Source organism: Panthera onca, unplaced genomic scaffold (assembly GCF_046562875.1).
Source record: "Panthera onca isolate mPanOnc1 unplaced genomic scaffold, mPanOnc1 haplotype 2 h2.h2tg000174l_path, whole genome shotgun sequence".
NCBI lineage: Eukaryota > Metazoa > Chordata > Mammalia > Carnivora > Felidae > Panthera > Panthera onca.
The window spans coordinates 144,221-150,830 of NW_027675830.1; the positions used below are offsets into that span (position 1 = coordinate 144,221).

The 6,610-nt window shown below is 47.2% G+C and overlaps 1 pseudogene; it reads right to left on the reverse strand.

The window, feature by feature from the left end:
* Positions 1–714: 714 nt before the first annotated feature.
* Positions 715–869, reverse strand: LOC145715214 (U2 spliceosomal RNA; annotated as a pseudogene).
* Positions 870–6,610: the final 5,741 nt, after the last annotated feature.

Sequence of the window (6,610 nt, forward strand, 5' to 3'; positions counted from 1 at the left end):
CCTGACGCAGGGCTCGAACTCACGGACCGTGAGATCGTGACCTGGCTGAAGTCGGACGCTTAACCGACTGCGCCACCCAGGCGCCCCTGTAGTTTGAATTTCACCTTGACCAAAAAGGGGATAATCTTTGTTGCTGTCAGCACATCTGATGTTATCTGGGTCAGCTAGGCATTGGTTGGTCTAGGGAGATGGCAATCTCTCCTGAGATAGCTGTCTCTCACGAAGGCAGGAAACATGTTTTCAGTGAGAGCCACAGTGAGACACAGCCAGTCAGTCGGCTTCTGGCTTGGGGTGTTACAGAAAAGGGTCAGCTCTCTGGATCCTTTGGCTAATATCAGAAGTGGGGCTGGTGGGGGGGGGGGTGAGGGGCATGATTTGGGGATTGAGTTTGAAGAGACGGCTTTTCCTCCTGAGGAGAATCGGTATGCTGTGATTAGCTCAGGCGGGCAAGACTGCTGAGAGAGATGTGAGATGTTTTTATTACCTAGACCAGAGGGGAATCTCAGGTTAGTTGAAAGTATTTCTCTTACCCCCACCCCCGTGCCATGATAATCATAAAGATAAATGCTTGTTTGTATGGAATTGTGTAACTTATAAAAGTTAGGCAAGTATCTTTTCATACACATGATCTTGTCTTTTTCTCAGCCACCTAGTAGAGTAGAACTGTGGTACTGTTGTTATCTTCATTTTGCAGATGAGGAAACTGAATCTCAGGAAAGCTACATAACTTGCCCGAACAAGTTAAGCTTAGAATGAATCTGGAAATCCTTACTCTTTCCACTGTACTCTTATACCACTAGTTTTCGGGCGGCTCATTGAGTTCAAGTCTGATACTACACTTGATCTTAGCCAAAAGGCCGAGAAACAATCATTGAGTTCAAGTCTGGTGTGCTCTGAGACTCCTGTTTTAGTTCTGTTCCATCACGTACTTGTGTTGTGATCTTGGTGCATTTGCTTAACATCATCGTGTGTCAGTTTTACCTGTCTGGTTGCATCACTATAGGACGTGGTGCAAATGATAGAGGGGCACCTATAGTTTCCCTGTCAGAATAAGAGGCTTCAGAATTAGAAGGGGTGAAGCCTACAAAAAAGTGATGGGAGTCAGAGAAGAGAGGCTGGCTCTGGAGAGGAACACTGGATCAGACGCAGAAACGGAAGAAATGTAAGGGCTTTGCCAACAAACTATTGAGAATAGTTGAGCCAGGAGGGAAAGGAAAGAGAGGGAAGGGAACACCCTTCTCTATTAGGTACTGTTCACTTGACATCATTTAGTTCTCTACCAGTGTTGTGAGGTGGGTTATCCTTTTCCTTTCATAGATGAAGAAAGAGCCAATGAGGTCAAGTAACTTCCCCAATATTACGCAGCTGACAGGTGGTAGAGCCAGGCTTTGAATCACACTGTGTCATGTGTTCTGTCATGTCCCTTCCAAGGGAAGGAATACGAACCAAAAAGGGTCTGGGAGGGACAAAATTCAGCAGCGAGGGTCATCTAGAGGCAATTGCCAGGCACAACAGCCATCTCAAGTCTAGGCATCTTGCCTAATGTCAGGCATAGGGTTTCCTGTTGCATACTTTCTCAGAAGTCCCATGACTGGGGTTTGGGGATGGCCCCGTCTTCCAGGAATTGCCTTGTTTTTCACTCTCCCATATTTTCCCCTTCCTCAGAGGATACTGGCAAGGATGCAGTGAACTGCACGTACAAGAATGAAGATGACTGTGTTGTCAGATTCCAGTACTATGAAGACTCCAGTGGAAAGTCCATTCTCTATGTGGTAGAGGAGCCAGGTACGTGAACCGCCAGGGCCCCTGACACTGCACCTATAGGGAGAGGGAGAGCCACGTTAGGCAGCAATTTCCACCCATTACGCCTCTTACACAGAACAGCCAAGTTAAGACTACCTTACAAGTGGTAAGTTAGGGCCTGTCATCTGGGGGTGGGAGATATTTAAATACCAATCTTTGTGAGAAAGTGACTTGCTAATTGAGGAGGCAGAAAAAGAAGGTGAGTAAGGAAAGGAAGAAGGTAGATATGGATCCCACGAAGGGACAAAATACATCCTGGCATTTTTTTGAGGTGACAGTATTAAGAAGTGAGGAATTTAAAGTCTGGGACTCTTCAGCATCCGCTCCACTTAAGGTCAGGTGGTTGCCAAGGGCAACCTGTTCGCTGCTTCAGAGGAAGGCCTGATGCTTTGAGGTGTTGACCTTACCAGGGTCACCATGAGACACAGTACTGGCTTTGAGGCACCAAGCCAAGGTGTTCTGAGCACTGAAAAGATAGTGCTTGCTCTCACAGCCTTCTGGAAGCAGGAGGAGCTCATCCGTCATACACAGACCAACCACAGGTTTGTCGCCATCCAGTGTAGTAGATTAGCTCTCTTCCCCTTACCACCCCCGTCTCCTTCCTTTCTCTTACACAACAGACGAAGCGATGAATCACTAGAAAATATTTTCGAGTACTTATTGTATATCAGCCAGTAGACTAGGTGCTGGGAATATAACAATAAATCAAGCAGATGTGGCACTCACAGGCCAGGGGGAGAGGGACATGTAAATTGATAGTGATACTGCTGAGGGACAAGGGCTGTGCCAAGGCGGGGGGTAGACAGGAGCTTCTATGAGTGAAGGAACAATGTCTGAAGGCAGAGACTAAGTCAGTTGGTTGCTCGTCAGTTGATTCCTACAGCTGTAGAAATTTCTTCAAATCCTCCTTCAGACCAGGGTCCAGCAAACACTTTCTGTTCAGGGCCAGGGGTTAAATATTTTAGGCTTTGGCGGCACCTGGGTGGCTCAGTTGGTTAGGTGTGTGACTCCTGATTTCAGCTCAGGTCATGATCTCATGGTTCATCGGTTTGAGCCCCACATTGTGCTCCGCACTGACAGTGTGGAGCCTGCTTGGGATTCTCTCTCTCTCTCTCTCTCTCTCTCTCTGCCCCTCACCCACTCGTGCTTTCTCTGTCTCAAAATAAATATTTTAGGCTTTGTGGGCCTTGTGGTCTCTGCCATGACTACTCTGCCATTGTAACAGGAAGGCAGCCATAGTCTATATTTAATGCACAAGCCTAAGTATATTTAGAAAGACAGGTGGCAAGCCACATTTGGCTCCCAGACAATAGCTTGCTGGCCCCTGCTTTAGGAAAGTGGGTCTCCAACTTTTCTATGTTCCCCTTGCTAAAAAATCGAGAGTCCTGAGCCCCATGCTGCTTCCATGAGCCTCTATGTTCTTTTTATTTGATTTTTTATTACATTTTTAAATGTTCATTCATTTTTTGAGAGAAAGATGGAGCACGAGTCGAGAGAAAGATGGGAGGGGCAGAGGGAGAGGGAGACACAGAATCCGAAGCAGGCTCCAGGCTCTGAGCCCAACGCAGGGCTCGAACCCATGAACTGTGAGATCATGACCTGAGCCAAAGTCAGACACTTAACCGACTGAGCCACCCAGGTGTCCCCAGCCTCTGTGTTCTTGAATAGTGCTCCTGGCAGTTGTGAGACGCCCCAATATTTGAGTGCCTCTGCTTTGGACACATCACTTCCCCTAGTGAGCCTTCTCAGACCTCCTCCATCATCCTTTCTTCTGATTCGGTTGGGTGCTCCTGTTTGAGTCCCAGAGCAGCTGTGTTTCCCTTAGATGGGCCTTCATTCCACCATTAACTTGCTTCTTTAATCACCCATCTCCCTCAGTAGATCACGTGCCCCACGAACACACGAACCATCTGTCTTATCTATCGTTATATCTCCATACTTGGCTCAGTCATCTACAGAGAAGATACTTAGTAAACGGGTTTTGAATGAGTTACTAGGACTGATTATTCGAGTTGACAGGCAGGCTTGCATACATGTTGATAACCTGCTCGGAGAACTTTGGCTGCTTGGAGAAGGAAGCGGGTGACAGTGGAAAGAAGCTCTACTACATCCGGGTCAGCCAGGGTGTTGCTGGCTGCATGGGTACCGGAGAGCATGGCGCCCCCTACCGTGATATTGTTCACCTGCCTTTCCCAGGGCTCTCACCCTTCAGAAGGGAGAAGGAAGGTAAAGGAAAGGGTATGACCTTAATTTTATTTAGCGACTCAAGGGAAAGCTGACATGGGAAGGGGAGAGGGCAGAGTCTGGGTATGTATCTGTGGGGGAGCACATGTGGATTATTTGGCCATGACCCCTCACACTTTCCCGCCCACCTGTGTTAACACGTTTCATGGATTTTTCCACACCCGCCCTATTTGCACCTTTGTGCTTTCTCATTTTTGAAGGGCAGTACGTTCTTGCTTTGGGGTTTAACGTTACTTCATCTCTGCTATAACAATCCTTGCAGGTGCTTCTGCTGTAACACCAAAATCTTTTGGCTTGATATTCTTAGATGGAATCCACTACTTGGAATTATGGGGCAGAAAGATGGTGATAACCTGAGCTGGTACAAATAACCCCCCAGGGTGGGGGGTGGAGTAGCTTTTCTGATGTAGATTCCATCCTCCACATGAGGAGATGGGACCCCAGACCCATATTCCCTATCTTGTTGCCCTGGAATTCTGAATTTGACCTCTCTTCTCACCTACCGCCCCCAACTATTTTCAGGGGTTCTGGCTTTGTGCAGAATGTGTCATCTGAGGTCCCAGAGCATAGGAGGGGATTATTCTCATTCTCTTCCCCAACTCATGCCTTTGCGGATGGTCTCCCTGAAGGGCTGGGCCACTGCAAGGCAGTAGAGACAGCACTGCCAAAGGGCTTGGCCTTGACTGGGTGGTGTTCAGCCTACTATGTGGAGTGGGCTCCGCTGAGCTGGGTCCTTATCACTCCCAGATAGAGTTGCCTCGTCGAATACAATATGTCCCATTCAACATTTAGTACCTACTTAGGCTGAAAAATTATTGTTTATCTGAAATTCAAGTTTAACTGGATTTCCTGTGCTTTTGTCAAACCTGCCAGCCCTGCCCAGTCTTTCCTGACCTTGGGTCTCCACGATGGGTCCTCATCACCGTGGCTGAGAGAGCTCTCTAGAGACTAGCTGATCTCATCATCTTCTTCCGGGAATCCTGCCATCTACTCCTTTCAGGACAAATGCTTAATAGATGTTTTTGCCTGAAGACCTCTTGACATTCTACTTGTCCTGCCCATACTGACATGCAGAATTGAAGAGATTTCACTCTGAGGTTTGAGGGTCAGCCCTCTCTTCCCAAGAATTCATAATTGTTGTTCCCGGAAGAGCTGGTGCCCTTCACTCCTGGGAACTCAGACACTGGAACCTCACAGCCTCTCTCCAGATGCTCCTTTAATTATAGACAGGTTATAATTTGGTAGCTTGGGAAATAGCCAGCTTGGGTCTGCATCGGTGGTTGTTTTTGGGTCATGTGTGGTGAGCATAGGGTGTATGTTTAGAGAAGAAGGTGGGAGACAGTGTGGAAAGTAGGCATGACCACCTCTCCAGACCCATCAATACCCGTATATTCAAACACCTAATTACATAACACCTGAGAAGTTACTGGAGTGAGGTCACCCATCAGACACCTGTGGTTTATGGGAAGCAGAGCTCTGCAGAGCACAGTCAGCTTGGTCTTCAGAGGGGTGATGCACCTCTGTCTGTGTTGGTTGTTGACTAGGGTTGAACAGGAAGTCGGCTTTCAATAGGGTTAGGATTAAAGATGACGAAATATTTTGGGAAGGAACCCAAAATATTGTCTGGGTTGGCAGGCTTCCTGGTCTCTGTGCTAACAAGGACATTAGGTTCCCAGCCCTCAGAGATGTACATATCCAAACCAGAGAAACAAATACAAATGCCTAAGGAGCTAGGTAAATAAATTAGTGAAAACAGGTGTAACAAGAACACGAGTAATAATGGTAGCTGATAGTTATTGAGCACTGAGTCTGTGCTAGGCAGTGTTCTGAGTTCTTTAAATATATTTAACTTATTTGTTTATTTTTACAGGTTTCTTTTTTTTTAAATATTTATTTTGTGGGAGGGAGAGAGAGAGAGAGAGAGAGAGAGAGAGAGAGCATGCACGAGTTGGGGAGAGGGGCAGAGAGAGAGGGAGAGAGAGTCCCAAGCAGGCTTCATGATCAGCATGGAGCCCGATGCCTGGGTGGCTCAGTTGGTTAGGCGTCCTACTTCAGCTCAGCTCACGACCTTGCAGTTCGTGGGTTCAAGCCCCTATTGGGCTCTGTGCTGACAGCTCAGAGCCTGGATCCTGCTTCAAATTCTGTGTCTCCCTCTCTCTCTGCTCCTCCCCCACTCATGCGCACTCTCTCTCTCTCTCTCTCTAAAAAAGAAATAATCCTTAAAAAAATAAATAAGTTGGGGTGCCTGGGTGGCGCAGTGGGTGTTCGACTTCAGCTCAGGTCATGATCTCACAGTTCGTGAGATCGAGCCCCGCGTTGGGCTCTGTGCTGGCAGCTCGGAGTCCGGAGCCTGCTTCGGATTCTGTGTCTCCCTGTCTCTCTGCCCCTCCCCCATACATGCTCTGTCTCTCTCAAAAATAAATAAACGTTAAAAACAATTTTTAAAAGTATATATTTAACTTAACTATGCTTCATAAGTTTTGGAATTCAGTGCTATTACTTTCTGCATTTTAAACATGGAGAGATAGGAAACAGACACCCAGAAAGGTTAAATAGTTTATCA